The following is a 19319-nucleotide window of genomic DNA, read 5'->3' on the forward strand; positions in this document are numbered from 1 at the left end:
AGCATCTCCTTTCTTCATGCTTCTCAGTCTCCCAACAACGTCTTCACTGTCAGACCCATCCAGAAGCCAGACCTGGGTGCCTGGGAAATGCAGCCTGCAAGAGCCAGCCCTCCTGTAACGCAGAGGAAGCGCAAAGAAAATATGAGGAATAATCTGAGAGCAATCTGGGTGAAGACTGGCCCAATCCACCCTACATCAGTTTGTTGGTCAAAAAATAATGCAGGGGATCGTTTTTTTGAAGGATCACTCTCAGAGCAGATGAGAAACATGCCTGTCCTTTATGCCAGAAGATGTTCCAGAGGTCTGCCCATTTAGGTCAGGCTTAACTCTGCTCAACAATTTGTGGGTTGCATTAGGACGTCCTCCAAGAATCTGACCTCTTACTATGATTAGGAGGCTGGTCTGGGCATGCTCTTCACCTGGCAATTGCAGAAACACAAGAGGGCAAGCAGAAAGCGGGGATCACTTGAGTCTGGACCTAGAAGGAATAAAAGCAAGTCACCAGCTGAGTCCACTATCAAAATATGGGGAAATGCACTCCATCTTTTATGGGAGGAATTGCAAAATTGAATGAGAAAGGACATGACCATAGAGAGGGTTGAGTATTAAGGTCAATAATTTCATCTGTAGCTCAGCCTCTCAGTGTATATGTGTGTATGTGTTTTCCACACCACCAAACAATTCCCTGACACCAGTTGGGTGTCTTTGATTCTATTCCATTTGACAATATTAACCTAGAAGTTTCAGCTCCCACAGGTTAAGGGCTCAGTCCTGTGAGACTCCTTCATGTTCCTTCTTAGGAGGCAGGGAGGATTGATTCTGAAACTATTGAATATGTGTGTCATTTTCATACTATGTTTTACCTGATTGTTGTACCTATTATGCCCTTATTTACTTATTTGCAGCTTTAACCCATTTTTTGCTGTTTTTGTGGGGACTGAAGATCAAGATTGGCTGGGTTCAAGTAGAGATTGAGAGGAACATCATTGTAAGATAAATAATAAAATATAGAAGCCTAGTAGGTTGGATGGTATCACAGACTTGATGGACATGAGTTTGAGAAAGCTCTGGGAGTTGGTGATGGACAGGGAAGCCTGGTGTGCTGCAGTCCATGGGGTCACAAAGAATCAGACATGACTGAGTGACTGAACTGACTGAGGGGACTTAACCTTTCCCTGGTGGCTCAGATGGTGAAAAATCTGCCTGCAATGCAGGAGATTGGAGTTCGATCCCTGGGTCAGGAAGATCCCCTGCAGAAGAGAATGGCTACCCACTCCAATATTCTTGCCTGGAAAATTCCATGGCCAGAGGAGCCTGTGAGCTACAATCTATGAGATCACAAAGAGTTGGACATGACTGAATGACTAACACTTTCAGGGGATTTCAGTAGAAGTAGCAAACATATTTACACTATTCATAAAGTTAAAAATTAAACTAGCACTATCAAAGTACAGTAATGAATTCACATGCAAAATAGAGAAGCTGTAGTGCTCAGGCTTACGGCACTCAGGCTCCACACTTGGGTCAGTGCAGCAATGCATCATCCACTGTCCTGAACTGCACATCACGGTGGCGATATCAGCCAGTGGTCAGGGGGATAATTTTTGCCATGACCATTTGACACTGAACATGGGGTTACTTTCAACCCTTCTTTTCTGAGCTTTCCCTACAACCTCCTCAACCACCCATCACCGAAATTAGCAGTTTCACATCCCAAGGAAGGATGCAAGGCTTTCCATGTCAAGACCAGGATAGTCACAGAAACGTAGACCCATGGTGCCTGACGTATTCATCAATAAAGACACTTCCACCTCAAGAAGTTTGGGACCACCATGAGTTTTAACCATAAAGCTAGCAAGTGTTAGTTACAATTTGGAATTAAAAAGGAAAGAATTAGCTAAGGGAGATTAAGAGGCACAAATTTCCAGTTGCAAAGCAAATGAGTCCTGGGTGTGAAATGTACAGTGTGGGGAATATTGTCATTAACTAATGATCTTAAGCTTATCGTGGTGATTAGTTTGGGATATAAAGAAATAACTAATCACTATGTTGTACAATAGGAAATAATTATACTTCAAAAACAAACAAATTCAAAGAAAAAGTGAGAAGATTTGTGGTTACCAGAGATGGGGGTTGGGAGAAGGGCAAATCAATGAAGGCAGTCAAAAGGTACAAACTTCCAGTTATGAGATAAATAAATACTGTGGATATAACATAGAACCTAATAAATTAACATTATTCTATACATGTAAAAGTTAAGAGAGTAAATCTTAAGCGTTCTCACCACAAGGGAAAAAATTGTTTCTCGAATTATGTATCTATATGAGATCACTGATGTTCACTAAACTTACTGTGCTAAACACTTCATGATGCACATAACTCAAGTCATTATGCAGTACACCTTAGACTTATACAGTGCTGTGTGTAAATTATATCTTGATAAAGCTGGTAGAAAAAAAAAACTCAAAGAAAGGGGGAGAAATAAGTCAGGATGGCTGGTGATTCTATTCCACAGGCATAGCCTAGAGAGGGAAAAATGTACTTGTAAAAATATGAGTGAAGAAGGCCATTCTTGGAAGATCTCAAACATTTCCCACAGGAAAAGTTGGAGCACCCATGAACATTCATTAGTTCTGACTTTGACTCTTTTGAAATTGTGAGGCTTTACATCAAGGTGAAGGAAATTAATCACGTAATCAACATAAGTGATGTTGAGCATCTTTTCATGAGAATAGTGTATTCAATGAGAATTCAAATATTTTTGTCCTTTAGAAGCAGTCAGCACATATAGATATGTTAACTTTGGCTAGTTATTAATTCTTAATTATTCTTTAAAGAGTGCACTTCCTTGGGAAGTTTGCTTGCTCAGTGGGTGTCTGAAATAAACCATTTCTTTGGAGACATTTCTGGATTCAGACTCTCCATCCATTCATGTTAGGTTCCCGTAGGCCAGGCTGGCCAGACGGCTCGCCCCAGTTAGCCCCAGAAGTAATGGGGGGGTTCACCCCTATCATATGTTTATAGAGCCTTGGTGATCTCTGGCCCATGTTAGGGAAGTGATATGACTAAGTCACCACAGTGCTCATCTTGGAGTCTCATGGACAGGAGGCATCTAGGTGTCTTTGTCATTATGGATTCTTAATTTCCTCATCATCATTCAATTTCTGCACTTTATGGGGGAGGTTATATAAGTCAATACATTTTTCTGTCTCTCCACCACCAATAATTGATGTGTTGAGGATTTTAAAATCTGAGGCTTTAAAAATCCTTTTTCTTCATATTATGAATACTTGATCATACATTAAAATTTCCAAAGGATGGGAACATGAAATAAAGAAAAATTCACTGAAATTTTCTTTTGCCAAGTGTAATCCATACATGATAACTTTTTTTTAAAATGAACTTTGTATTTTGGAATAATTTTAGATTCACTGAAATGTATTGATAGCAAAGATGGTAACAAAGTTCCTGTATGACTCTTCACCCAGTTTCCCGTAATGTTAACAACTTACATATTTCTGTTATGTTTGTTATAACTAGGAAATTAACATCAGTAAATTATACCATTTAAAAATATTTACTTCAAGCTTTATTTTCTTTTTATTTTTGAAGTTGATATTTATTTACAATTTTACTCTTTTTAACATTCTGCCATAGTAATTCCTCATGTAACTGAAATGCTCTATGCAAACATTAAACATCTTAAATATTTCATCTTATTGGTGTTTTCATAATTTACTTAACATTTTCCTATTTTGCACAAGATTATTTACAGTTTTCTAACATAACTCATGCATCATTCAAAGTTTGCACTATTCTTTTATTATACTCTCCTAGAAGTAGAACTGGGCTTTCCTGGTGGCTCAGACAGTAAAGAATCCGCCTGCAATACGAGAGACCTGGGTTCGATCCCTGAGTTGGGAAGATCCCTTGGAGGAGGGCATGGCAACACACTCCAATATTCTTGCCTGGAAAATCCGCATGGACAGAGGAGCCTGGCGGGCCGCAGTCCATGGGGTGGCAAAGAGTCGGACACAACTGAGCGACTAAGCACAACACACACAGAAGTGGAACTATCTAAACATTCTTAGAACTCTTCAAGTACATTACCAACTTCCTTTCAGCAGTTATACTTTTCAGTTTATTCCTTTTTACTACAATGTTCACGAGCACTTCGTCACCAGTACTGAGTCCTGGGGGTGTCTTGTGTCTTTTCATTGTCATTGATGAAAGAAAAAACACACTTGTTTTATAGTTTTAATTTTATTAACCCTTTGAGGCAATTTTTTAAATACACATTTGCCATTTTTAGTGCAGATTTTGTAATCTGCCTGTTTTTTTTTTTTTTGCTCATTTATATATTAGGATCATTATAACTTTTATTTTATTGGAATGGTCTTTTTATATACCTCCCTCTTGGCTATTACAAATATTGCCCCATATGTTATAATTTAACTTTGCATATTATATTTTCTCACTTATAAAATATTAAATTTCATGTAATCAAATAGATCCATCTTTTTTCCTTCTCCCCTCCTTTGTTTTAATCCCAAGAATGCTCTCACTTTGAAAAGTTGGTTCTAGTTCTTAACTTACTTGAATTTGACTTTTAAATGTGCTCTATTTGTGGAAAAAGTCTGAGTGTATATTGGTCCTTGTTCCTTTGTCAGAAATTGGGCTGACTTTTTGCAAGCCACTTTTTTTTTTTTTTTTTTTTGATGCAGCTTCTAACTAGAGACTCAAAGAGGCTGATGGCCTGCAGGCTGGAGCTAAGCCAGAGACAGGGTTATCTAATAGTTCAACAACAGATATGCTCTTGGGCAGCTCCTGGATCCTTTCACCGTGGGCCTCTGATTCTGAGAGCAGTATTTCTCCTGCTAGCCAGCAGGGCTCTGTCTTCTCCCTTTGCGTGAGAAGACTCATACTCAAAGTGCAAGAGCCCATGGCTCAGCACAGTTAAGCCAGGGACTGGGCACCTATATTACATTTATGTGGAATGTTACCCCAAATTTCAGAAATAGAGTCTAGATTGAAATAAAGAGCTGTTTATTTGGGATTTGTTAGGACCTCAGCCTGGAGAAGATGGATTCAAGAATCACATTTTGTAGCTGGACTAAGAATGGAGGAAGCTTTTAAAGGCAAAAACTGCAAGGTCACAGTTACATAAGTTATATGTCAAGAATTGTACCTGAAGCAGGCAAGAAGTAGGGGTGTTTGTCCGGCAAGGATTGGTTGGTGTCTGAAATGGTTACAGAGTTACATGGGGGAACAACTTGAGACTATTAAGTTGCAGGTGACAGATGTTGTTTCAAATAGCCTGGTATTTGTTTGATACAGTTCAGAGAAAATTCAGGTTCTTAGCAGTGCAGGAAAGCATCTGAGACAAGATCCTCCATGGGTGATGGACAACTCTTTAGTATGCCTGGGCTATGACTGCTTCATTCAGTTTCTCAAAAGGGCCAAGTATTTTCGGAGTACCACCTATGTCCCAACTGGATCTCTCTGTTACCACTTGGCACCTATTGGTACAGCCTATGAGTGGGTGAAAGGAACCCAGAAGTATTCATCAAATGAATGAATGAAGGAGTGAATCTTCTTAAGTCAGTCACACCTTTCACTTCTTCCCTCCCAGCTTCAATATACCTCAAACTGATCCCTCCTAAGCCAGCAATGGTGATCAGTACCTGTGAGTGATGCTGTGTCCATATTCATGATTGGTTTGGCTGCTTGAATTAAACCTGTTGGTCAAAATTGTTCACACATTATTTTGAGAAGATCAGAAACAACCTGCACTTGAGTACATGACGTGTTGTAATTTCTGGTGTATTCATAACACTCATGGAAGAAAGCGGTATAAATTTACCTTAGAAATTCTGTTTTTCTTTGTCTGACTTTCAGTTCAGTTCAGTCACCCAGTTGTGTCTGACTCTTTGCGACCCCATTAACTGCAGCACGCCAGGCCTCTCTGTCAAACACCAACTCCCAGAATTTACCAAAACTCACGTCCATTGAATTGGTGATGCCATCCAACTATCTCATCCTCTGTCATCCCCTTCTCCTCCCACCCTTAATCTCTCCCAGCATCAGGGTCTTTTCAAATGAGTCAGCTCTTCGCATCAGAATGCCAAAGTATTGGAGTTTCAGTTTCAACATCAGTCCTTCTAATGAATACCCAGGACTGATCTCCTTTAGGATCGACTTGTTGGATCTCCTTGCAGTCCAAGGTACTCTCAAGAGTCTTCTGCAACACCACAGTTCAAAAGCATCAATTCTTCAGCGCTCAGCTTTCTTCACAGTCCAACTCTCACATCCATACATGACCACTGGAAAAACCATAGCCTTGACTAGACGTACCTTTGTTGACAAAGTAATGTCTCTCCGCTTTTTAGTATGTTGTGTAGGTTGGTCATAACTTTCCTTTCAAGGAGTAAATGTCTTTTAATTTCATGGCTGCAGTCACCATCTGCAGTGATTTTGGAGCCCTCCAAAATTAAGTCAGCCACTGTTTCCGCTGTTTTTCCATCTATTTGCCATGAAGTGATGGAACCGGATGCCATGATCTTAGTTGTCTGACTTTATCCTACACTAAAATAAACACCCTTTCCATAAAATTGCATTTCTTTTTCACACTTTTCCTTTTCTCTCATCTTGGCATTTCTATAGGACACCAGTGCCTTCTTCCTGGAGTTTTGGAAGGGACCGACGGACAAGAGGGAGTAATGGAACAAATGATACAGTAAGTTGTTTTTAGTTGGAAAACACATCGACTTTGAAGCATTTTGCAAAACTTGGGACCTGAAGCTGTGATTTTAGTGTGTGTGCTAAATGCTCATGTACTGTGCACACACCTTGACAATAAACACAACTCAAGGCTATTTGGGAGGCAGGGAGCTAGCCCACAAACACTTGAAGGGCATTCTCTTCTGGTAGATACACTGATAAAAGTGTGGATGAAATCCTCCATCACTCTCCCTATTTTTTCAAAGTGGCCATAGTATATTTATGTCTTGCATGCTTTAGTCTGATTTTCCTCCTATGGGACTTTTTAAAAGTAATTTTCATCTATATTCTCTTCTCTACCTTAACCAAAAATGACTGATAGCCCCGCCCTCCTGCATTTCCAGTGACTCACAGTTTAGCAAAAGGATCCCACAGGCTTGAGGGTGAATTGTACTGTGAAGATAACATGAGTGGTAAACACAGTAGGGAGGACACATGTTCTTGTTAAACCTCCACTATATAGAGAAAGAATCAGTGGGGGAAATCATTGTCTGTAAATAATATCCATAGAACCTGATGTGGCTGAAATGTTTGGGTGTTTAGATATGAATGGGGCTTCCCAGGTGGTACTAGTGGTAAGGAATTTGCCTGCCAATGCAGGAGACTAAGAGACAAATGGAACTGACCTGAGAAAAATTCTTTCTTAGCTTGTAGCCCAGACTGAAATTGAGGAAGGGAAGAGCATAGACCTATCTAGGCTGATGGGGCCATCCAAGAGGACAGGACATGCTACACATCCCTGTGCTGTGCAGTAGGACCTTGTTGCTTATCCACTCTAGTGGGTTACATCCACTAACCCAAACTTTCACTCCAGCCCCTCCCCAACCCCCTCCCCCTTGGCAACCAAAAGTCTGATCTCCATGTCTTTGAGTCTGTTTCTGTTTTGTTAAAATGAAAGCATTGGTCTCACAGTTGTATCTGACTCTTTGCAACCCCATGGACTCTATAGCCCACCAGGCTCCTCTGTCCATGGGATTTTCCAGGCAAGATTCATTTGTGTCATACTTTATATTCCACATATAAGGGATATTGTATGATATTTGTCTTCCTTCCCTCTTTGTGAGGACACAATGAGAAAGTGGCTCTCTATGCACAAGGACTAACCAAACTGATCACATGGACCACAGCCTTGTCTAACTCAACAAAACTGTGAGCCATGCAGTGTAGGGCCACCCAAGATGGACAGGTCATGGTGAAGAGTACTGACAAAACAGAGTCAACTGGAGAAGGGAATGGCAAACCACTTCAGTATTCTTGCCTTAAGAACTCCACGATCAGTACGAAAAGGCAAAAAGATAGGACACTGGAAGACGACTGAAGGTAGGAGAAGAAGAGGACAACAGAGGATGAGATGATTGGATGGCATCACCAACTCGATGGACACGAGTTTGAGCAAGCTCTGGGAGTTGGTGATTGACAGGGAAGCCTGGTGTGTTGCAGTCCGTGGGGTTGCAAAGTTAGACACAACTGAGTGACTTAACTGAACTGATGCACAAGGAAGTGGGCTCTTTCACCAAACACCAGATCTGCCTTCATCTGAGACTTCTCACTCTCTAGAACTGTGAGGGAAAAAGTTTGTTGTCTAAGCCCGCCGACTATATTTTGTTATACTTGCTCACGACAGCAGGTATTTTTGTGTCCACTTAGACACTTTGCCCCAAGTTTTCATATATCGTTCCCAGGGAGGGGTGGTCCTTTCTTAACAGCCAGTCCTGTTACTAACCCTGTAATGAGGTGAGCAGAGAAGCCATTGGCATATACCTCCTATCCCAATTAAACACACCTTTTCCAAAATAAGTGAATGATGCCTCTCTATAAGAATATAAAGTGTGGTACTTTGTGGTCACATTAATAATGATTATTTACTTTTTCTCCCTGGTGTCTGTGCAGCAGTGGTGGTAGAAGAGAGAGTTCAGGGCCGAATCCTCAGGGGATTCTGTCCCAACGTGCAGTCTCTCTCTCTTCCTTTTGGGTTGAGAGGTTTCTAATTTAAAGAAAAACACTGTTGAGCTCCACAAGTTCAGTAGTGAAGTGTACAGGGCAAACGAGCATGATGCAAAAGTAAAACACACTGAAATGCTTCTCATGATGAGCTGGAAGGGCTGGGGCTTATTTTGCAGTTAGTTAATGAACTTGTGAATAAATGCCACTCACTGCTGGATTGAGACAGGGTTCAGGATTGACTTTCTTCTTGTTTTCCAGTCTAATACCATTAAGTGAAGTGAAAAGTTAAAGTGTTGTTCTCTGTCTTGTCTGACTCTTTGTGACCCCATGGACTGTATAGCCTGCCAGGCTTCTCTGTCCATGAAATTCTTCAGGTAAGAATACTGGAATGGGTAGCCATTCCTTTCACCAGGGGATCTTCTTGACCCAGTGATCAAACCCACATCTCCTACACTGCAGGCAGACTCTTTACTGTCTGAGCCACCAGGGAAGCCCAAGTACAGTGAACTCTGACTCAGGACTTGAAGACAGCAGGACTTTGTTATGGCACCTTCCTTCATGGTTTATAACTCCTCCAAGTTTTCATGTTGAAAATCATGGCATTATCTAAATCAAAGATATTTTAAATGATCTATCAGCCGACATGTGGTTAAAATAAAAAAAATTGGGAGCAACTTGAGTTGGGAGAGTAATACTCAATCACTAAAGTTATAAACACTTTTTATTTCTGAGAAGTTCACCAACATGAAAATGAATTATATCTTTTTGTCTCTCACACAGGTTTCTTGATAACCCAATAAACTCAGAATTCAATATATTATAAATTGAAATATATTTAAAATATTCACATAATATAATATAGTGCATTCTTAGGGGAAGTGGGGACTTCCTCTCTAGTTCCATCATGAGAAATTCCATCTAGATGAAGAGAAAAATCTATTTATTTCAGAAACAAGTTTGGACATTTCAGATGAATGTTATTTAAGTGCTATATAGATTTTACCAAGAAAGATCACACTGTGCTATTCAAGTTCATAGGGCACTAATTATTCATCATAATATCCCAGATGATAATGTATTTCATCATTATTTTACTAAAAGTAAACTTTTATGAAATGGGCTATAATCTAGTATTTGAGTAATCAAAATGAAAACAAACCAGCTGACTGCCAGGATGGGGAATGTAGCTTCAGCAGAAAGCTGGGTTTTGCCCTGTGGCATTTCAACTCATAATCCAAATGACAAAAATATTTCCAATGAACTTTAAGATTTTCTCATGACCAGAAAGAACAAAGGGAAAAAAATTAGCTCACAAGTTTTAAGCTTCCTGCATTATTAGTTCTTTGGTGGTAATCAGCCCTTTAAAAGAAGACAACTCTTGCTTATGGAAATCAGCAAGCCCACAGAAATCCACGGGATCATTCACTCAGCTCCAGGGTTACTGGGCTCACAAAGGCGGCCTGGATGGTTGGATAACCAGATGTTTAAACCACAAAAGCACGATTGGACTCACAGGCTTCTCCCAAGCAGCATTTTTCTTCTCACTGGCTTACTTATATGTTTCCTTTCAAGGAAGTCAAAGAAGCCTATAGCATAGGGGGCTCTTGTGGGACTTTGAATGCTTTCTGGAATATTTAACACTTCTTCAAACAATGGTATAATAAGGTGATACTAAGTCACAGGTTGAATGAATAGGTGCATGTATACTAAGTTGCTTCAGTCATGTCCATCTCTTTGAGACCCCATGGGCCAGAGTCTGCTAGGCTCCTCTGTCCATGGAATTCTCCAAGCTAGAATACTGGAGTGGGTAGCCCTTCCCTTTGCCAGGGCATCTTCCCAACCCAGGGATTGAACTCCAGTCTGTTATGTCTCCTGCATTGGCAGGTGGGTTCTTTATCACTGGTGCCAGTTCTTCAAATAATGATATAATAGTTCAGTTCAGTTCAGTCGCTCAGTCGTGTCTGACTCTTTGTGACCCCATGAATCACAGCACGCCAGGCCTCCCTGTCCATCACCGACTCCCAGAGTTTACCCAAACTCATGTCCATTGAGTCAGTAATGACATCCAACCATCTAATCCTCTGTCGGCCCCTTCTCCTCTTACCCTCAATCTTTCCCAGCATCAGGGTCTTTCCAAAGGAGTCAGGTCTTCGCATCAGAATGCCAAAGTATTGGAGTTTCAGTTTCAGCATCAGTCCTTCCAATGAACACTCAGGACTGATTTCCTTTAGGATAGACTTGTTGGATCTCTTTGCAGTCCGAGGTACTCTCAAGAGTCTTCTGCAACACCACAGTTCAAAAGCATCAATTCTTCAGTGCTCAGCTTTCTTTATAGTCCAACCCTTACATCCATACATGACCACTGGAAAAACCATGGCCTTGACTAGACAGATCTTTGTTGACAAAGTAATGTCTCTGCTTTTTAATATGCTATCAATATGGTCATAACTTTTCTTCCAAGGAGTAAGCGTCTTTTAATTTCATGGCTGCAGTCACCATCTGCAGTGATTTGGGAGCCCCAAAAAATAAAGTCTGACACTGTTCCCACTGTTTCCCCATCTATTTCCCATGAAGTGATGGGACCAGTTGCCATGATCTTAGTTTTCTGAATGTTGAGCTTTAATCCAACTTTTTCACTCTCCTCTTTCACTTTCATCAAGAGGCTTTTTAGTTCCTCTTCACTTTCTGCCATAAGGGTGGTGTCATCTGCATATCTGAGGTTATTGATATTTCTCTCGGCAATCTTGATTCCAGCTTGTGCTTCCTCCAGCCCAGTGCTTCTCATGATGTACTCTGCATAGAAGTTAAATAAGCAGGGTGACAATATACAGCCTTGCCATACTCCTTTTCCTATTTGGAACCAATCTGTTGTTCCACGTCTAGTTCGAACTGTTGCTTGCTGACTTGCATACAAGTTTCTCAGGAGGCAGATCAGGTGGGCTGGTATTCCCATCTCTTTCAGAATTTTCCACAGTTTATTGTGATCCACACAGTCAAAGGCTTTGGCATAGTCAATAAAGTAGAAATAGATGTTTTTTTCTGGAATTCTCTTGCTTTTTTGATGATTCAGCAGATGTTGGCAAATTGATCTCTGGTTCCTCTGTCTTTTCTAAAACCAGTTTGAACATCTGGAAATTCATGGCTCATGCATTGTTGAAGCCTGGCTTGGAGAATTTTGAGCATTACTTCACTAGCATGTGAGATGAGTGCAATTGTGTGGTAGTTTGAGCATGTACTTCAATAAAATAATTAGTTCCCCCAAAATTATTGGTAGCAAATATCATCACAGGTTTATTGCTAGCCCAGTGATAAACCCAGGCACCTTTGAGCATATTATTTTTGAGAAAAGATGCAAGAATAAACAATGGAGAAAAGACAGTCTCTTCAATAAGTGGTGCTTGGAAAACTGGACAACTACATGTAAAAGAACGAAATTGGAACATTTCCAAACACCATGCACAAAAGTAAACTCAATATGGATTGAGGACTTAAATGTAAGGCCGGATACTATAAACTCTTAGAGGAAAACATAAGCAGAACATTCTTTGACATAACTTGCACTAGGATCCTCTTTGACCCACCTCCTAGAGTAATTGAAAATAAAAACAAAAATAAAGAAATAGGACCTAATGAAACTTCAAAGCTTTTACATAGCAAAAGAAATCATAAACTCATAAATAGGCTTAAAAAACAACCCTCAGACTGGGAATCAACTCACAAAGGATTAATCCCAAAATATACAAGCAGCTCATGCACTTCCATAGAAAAAGAAACAGTCCAATCAAAAAATGGGCAGAAGGACTAAACAGACATTTCTCCAAAGAAGACATACAGATAGCCAACAAACACATGAAAAGATGCATAACACTGCTCATTAGTAGAGAAATGGAAATCAAAATTACAGTGAGGTAACACTTCACCCCAGCAGAATGGCCCTCATCAAAAAATCTACAAACAATAAATTCTGAAGAGAATGTGGTGATATGGGAACTTTCTTGCACTGTTGGTGGGAATATAAATTGACACAACCATTATGGAAAACAGCATGGAGAGTCCTTTAAAAACTAGGAGTAAAACTACCATTTGACCCAGAAATCCCACTTCTGGGCATATACCCTGAGAAAACCATAGTTCAAAAAGACACATGTACTCCAACGGTCCACTGAAACACTATTTACAATAGCCAGGACATGGAAGCAAACTAGATGTCCACTGACAGTCGAATGGATAAAGAAGTTGTGGTACTTATATACAATGGAACATTACTCAGCCATGGGCTTCCCAGGTGGCAAAGTGGCAAAGAATCTGCCTGCCAATGCAGGAGATGCAAGAGACACAGTTTCAATTCCTAAGTTGGGAAGATTCCCTGGAGTAGGAAATGGTAACCCACTCCTGTATTCTTGTCCGGAAAATTCCATGGACAGAGGAGCTTGGAGGGCTACAGTCCATGGTATCCTAGAGTCAGGGTTGGACACGACTGAGCAACTAAGCACACACATTACTCAGCCATAGAAAGGAACAAAATTGAGTCATTTGTAGTGATGTGGATGAATCTAGAGTTGATCATATAGAATGAAAGTCAGAAAGAAAAAAATATAATATTAATGCAAATATATAGAATATAGAAAAATGGTACTGATGAACATATTTGCAAGGCAGGAATAGAGACACAGACATAGAGAATGGACTTCTGGACACAGTAGGGGAAGGAAAGGTAGGAGGAATTGAGAAAGTAGCACTGACATATACATACTACCATGTGTAAAATAAACCATGGGAAGCTGCTGTATAGCACATATGCTCAGCCTGGTGCTCTGTGATGACCTAGAGGGTTGGGAAGGGGGATGGGTGGGAGGGAGGCTCAAGAATGAGGGGATATATGTGTATGTATAGCTGATCCACATTGTTATACAGCAGAAACTAACACAACATTGTAAAGCGACTATACTTCATTCAAAAAATAAATTAAAAGAAACAAAAACATGATACTGGTCAAAAAAATGAGGAAATGTGTTTTCAATCATTACATGTGTTTAAATGAAGGTTCTTCACTCCATGTACAGGATTTTTGCTTTAGTTGGAAAGTGAAGCTACTATATTCCAAGTTTCCTTTCTGTTCTGGCATTCTGTGATCTGCTGTGGGTCTAATCCTAAAATGTACTCTGTGGCAGAAATCTGCGAAAGGCCCTTGGGTTCCATGTTAAGACCTGGACATTGTGAGCATGATGGGATGGCAGCCCTGTGAGCATGCTGCTGTGTGGCAGTTATCCCTAAAATAGAGAGGGTATCTGAGTCATCCTGATATACTCACATGAGCCTTTAAAAGCAGAAAACATCTGTAGCTGGGCGCAGAAGACAGGGGCCAAAGGAGAAATCGGAGATTAAAGCACTGGAGGGATTTGAACATGGACTTGGCTACATGAGAAGGAATATGGGTGACCTCTAGGAGTAGGGCATGATTTCCAGGTGACAATCAGCAGGATATTGGGAACCTCAGACCTAAACCACTAAGAACTCAATTCTGCCAACAATCGGAATAAGCCTGGAAGTGTACTGGTTTCCCAGAATCTCCCCATAGGCACCCACCCACACTAAATTTTCATGACACTGGAAGAAGAGTCCAGTCAAGTCCTCCTGAACCTCTGACCTACAAAACTGAGCTTACAAATGAATGTCATTTTAGCCACTAATTTTGTAGTACTTGGCAATAGAAAACTAAACAGTCTGTGATACTTATTCAGTTCCTAAGTGAATTAACTCCATTTGAGTGAATTGTCAGTTCCAATACATGGGCTACATATACATCTTATGTATTATTTCATATTATTTAGGCATTTTGTGCTTTTGCTCTTTTTTTTTGCTGAAAGAAAATTCGTATATATGTAATATTTATATATATTATATATATGATTTATATATAATTATATATATTTATCTGGAGAGGAAATGGCAACCCACTCCAGTATTCTTGCCTGGAGAGTCTCATGGATGGAGGAGCCTGAGGGGCTACAGTCCATGGGGTCATAAAAAGTCAGACATGACTGAGTGACTTAACTTAGAAATAATATTTATTTATATATAATATATATATGTAAAGTGCAGTGATAATGTTAACTGGATTGTTTTCTCTAACTTGTTATGAACTAAGAGTATATTATTTTCATTGTTAGTAGAACAAAACCAGAACTATGGCATTGCCTATTTGGTTTAGTTCATTCTCTTTAAAATTGCAAAGGACTCTTATTTCTTCAGAAAGTTCAGCCATATTCAAGCACAGTGAAATAATATTTCACATCACAATATTTCATTTTGGACATTTTGGGTTAAAATGTCTTTATCAAGTTTCTCATACCTTCAGCTCACTGAGTCTTGATTTGTTCATGCTGGTTGTAAAGTGATTCTTTTGTGCATACCACAGTCTTCCAAAAAAAACCAAAACAAACAAAAAAAAACCACACACAAAAGATCAAACCTATTTTAAGATTTATCTTGCTTTGAAAAATTTAGCTTTTACAGTGTTCTTGTAAAGTTCCAGCCCTGGTTGTGCTTTAAAGTCAGACTTTTAGAACCATCAGAGAGTTATTACTGAATGACAAAGACATGGCTATTCTGAACAGAGGATTTAAAGCACTCCTCAGGGTCTTTGATGTAGATTAAAAGTTAGATCAAAGGTGTGCTGAGCAGGGAACCTACCTTGTTTCACTATGATAGAAGAGACATAAAAGATATATTTTGATTGACCCCAAAAACTATGATTTTAGGAGTGATCATGATATCATTTAAGTGTTCACTTCTTCTTTTATTGATTCATTTAGTGCATTTAATGAATGTCTCCCATTTGCCTGACCCATGTTATGTGCTGAGGTGAAGAGAAGTGGTAATGAAGCACAAACTGGGGCATCGGAAACAGACAATGTGCTGAGGGCTGAAGCTGAGCCCTCCACAGAGCCCTGAGGGCCTTGGAAAGAAGTGACCACTTCCTCTGAAGGGGCCGGAGAGAGCATCTCAGGTAAGGTAAGATTCTTAGTCATGAAGATGCAGTGGGAGAGCCCAGGTAAGGAGGGGCATTTCTGGAAAAAAGACATAAAGAAATGGATCGAGTGAGCAAGCAAAACAGAACACAGGGAACCTACTGTGTCCAGAGCAGCTTGAAGCTATGTATAAAGTTTATGGGAACAATGATAGACAGAGGGACCAGAGAAAGAGGTGGGGCCAGATTTTTCAAACTTCTGATGACATTTTAAGAAATGTGGACAAGAAGTTGTCCTTGGAAGATGTGAAACAAATACTAAGATCCACGTGGTACAGTTACATTCCCAGCCTTTTTGGAAGCTGAGGTCCTTCCTGCTCTGTAATTCATGAAGAAAATGTGAGTGTCATTAAGAATGAAAATGTTTCATATAAAATATCATATGTGAAACAAATCACCAGTCCAGATTTGATGCATGATACAGGGTGCTTGGGACTGGTGCACTGGGATGACCCAGAGGGATGGGATGGGGAGGGAGGTGGGAGGGGGGTTCAGGATGGGGAACACATGTACACTCATGGCGGATTCAAGTCAATGTTTGACAAAACCAATACAATATTGTAAAGTAAAATAAATACATTCATTAATTAAAAAAAGAATGAAAGTGAAATGTTCAGAGTCAATAAAGAATCTCTGGATGGAAGGGAAAAAGTGTAGGGGCCTGTCTCCAGCAACGTTTCACCTCCCTTCTCTGTCCCCTGTCTCCCTTTCCTTCTACTGGATGATTAATATCCACATTTTCCCCTTGTACCTATTGCCCTAGAAACAGCAAAATTATTTCAAGGCAAGACTTAAAAGACCATGAGAAGGCAATGCCAAGAACAGACATGACATGCAAGTTTTAAAAATCTGGGTATTAGGAAACTAAGCAATGAAACAATTGAGAAATAACTTCAGCCTGTAGAGGGCAACTTGTGGCCACCACAATACTCTAGTAGATGACCTGGAGAGAGCACCAAGGGCACTCAGACCCTGGGTCCCACCACCTGTATTTTTACCCCATGAGCCTCCCATTTAGCATGTAACTGATATAGAAATTAACTCAGGCCCTTCTCAGTTCTCCATTCACAGTCATGTATTTAGTCTGTGATATTTTCTAATACAAACCTTTTTTCATTTTTGTCATTGAAGCCTATGCATTGTTCCTCTAAGCTGATTCCCTTTGATGTGTCTTTCTTCTCTACTTCTTCGCTCTTGATGTGCAATGGTTTTCCTACTGCTTGTGCTGCAGGAATAACCTAAGCTGATGCATTCCCAGAAAAATGATACTGACAGAAACTGAGCTCAGCAAATTCACTTTACCCTCTCTCAGCCTTTTGAACCCCTGAGCTCTCCCATGTGTAAGTAGAAAGTATTTGCAAGTATCCAGCATTGTTAGGAAAGCAGTCCTTGCAAACGTTGATAAATTTCCTTTTTGTTGTGATTCTGATTCAGTAGATTTTGGTCTGGTTGTCTTGTGATGATGATAATGAGACCACAGAAAAACCTCTAAGTAATGTATGAATTGCAGGCAACAAGAAGTGTATTTTCTAAATGTTTAAGAACAAATGCAACATTAGATACTTTTCAGATGCATAAACATCTTAGTACATTTCGGGGGAGGTACAGTAAGTTTAAGGAAACTTGACCTAACCTGAAGTAAAGAGAAGGTTGTGTTGTAACCAGCCCCAGTGAATTATCAGGGCATGAAACTGGGCATGCTGAGTTTCAGTAACTGAGACAGCCCTTTGGATTGTCGCTGTTGGTTGCCAACCTCCTCTTTTGCTCAGGAGCTAAGTTAGATTGTCCTCTCGTTTGTCTGCTGGTACAACTGCTGTTTAGAGATATTGTGGCTAATAAATGTGCCCAAATATTATCATTTGCAAAGCTCTACAGTGTGCTTCTGTTGTAGAACTAGACATATGGAAAGCAGGGTTGGGGAAAAGAAAGCAGCAAGAAGAGGCAGATGTACCGCATGCATTGCAAACTCTACGGGATCTCTTCCCGAAACACCCACCTAGGGCTTGGGTCCATTCCTGGTGCATCTTCCTGGCATCTCTTACCTCATGACATGGTCCCTCTTCCTCCTAACACCTAGAGGGATATCTTGGTTTAAAGTCTTTCTAGGTAACTAGATTCTATTTAGCAAGCAAGAGAGCAAGATACACACTAAGTCATGTCCGACTCTTGGCACCCCCAAGGACTGAAGCCTGCCAGGCTTCTCTGTCCATGGGATTTTCCAGGCAAGAATACTGGAGTGGGTTGCCATTCCCTTCAGGGGATCTTCCCCACCCAGAGATCGAACCTGGGTCTCCTACATTGTAGGAGGATTCTTTGGCAACTGTGCTACCAGGAAGTAAGATTCTATTTACCTGCATTTAAATGTCTAAAACCAAATGCTTACTTCCAAATGTGTCTCTTCCTTCAACTGCTTTAAACTTTCAACTGCTTTGAACACTTAACCTGGTTGCCAAGGCAGAGTGATCATGTCTTCACTCACAAGATTGAAGTGTGACTCAGGGGAGATCCTTATTTCTGGGGGTGAAGCCCACTGATCATAATCCCAGAGCAACAGAACTCAGTCCATCAGCAGTAGATGAAAAAGTTTAAGAAAATTATTGAACAGTTATTCAATTTTAGAGAAGAAACTGATGATGAAACATAAATTTTTCAGGGAATGAGGAAAAACAGTGTTCTCATAAGCAGAAATATGTAAGAATTTTGGTGACTATTAAAAACATTTTTGAAAGTCTAAAACTGCCAACATTTAAGCAAAGGTAGAAAGTCATTGAAGCAGTTTCCATTTAGCAGCCTGGAGGCTTTGGATAAAATCTAGCACTCATCTCTAGTGTACTACTAAAAGCATCAATAGGATAAAGGAATCTTACTGATGGCATAAGTGAGACTCCCTAGTGATCATGGGGAAAGAAACAGTCAAGGATCAGAGTTGACTGGAGACAGGTGATCTGGGGTAGGATCTGAAGCCCTCTCCAGGTAATGCTGAGCTGAGACTCTGAGCTGGCTGGTTGTGGCCAATGGGGTCAGATCCTGGGTTCCTCTATCTTCCCATGGACGCTGGGTTTCTTCAACTGCCGCACTTGTGTGTCCATCTGGTCTCCTTGACTAGCCATCCCTTGTGCTCCAGGTGTGGCCAGTCTCATTGATAATACCTATTTTGTATTAGGAGAGGTACAGAGATGTATGCTGTGACCTCCTCCTTCAGGGACCATCTCTAGTGATCTGACAAAAATAACAGTGACACCGTGTTACTGAGCTCAAGTTCTTTATGCTCTATGAACACTCTCTCCTAACTCTAGGGGCATCTATTTTTGTTTTAAACTTCTCAGTTTCCCTGGTAGTTCAGCTGGTAAAAGAATCCACCTGCAATGCAGGAGACCTGGGTTCAGTCCCAGGGTTGGGAAGATCCCCCGGAGAAGGGAGTGGATATCCACTGAACTTTCAAGATGGCAGAGTAGAAGGAGGTGTGCTCATTTTCCCCTGCAAGAACTCCAAAATTACAACTCTCTGCTGAGCAACCACTGACAGGAGAATGTTGGATCCCACCAAAAAAAGATACCCCACATCC

The sequence above is a fragment of the Capricornis sumatraensis genome, chromosome 6 (genome assembly GCF_032405125.1).
Source record: "Capricornis sumatraensis isolate serow.1 chromosome 6, serow.2, whole genome shotgun sequence".
Taxonomy (NCBI): domain Eukaryota; kingdom Metazoa; phylum Chordata; class Mammalia; order Artiodactyla; family Bovidae; genus Capricornis; species Capricornis sumatraensis.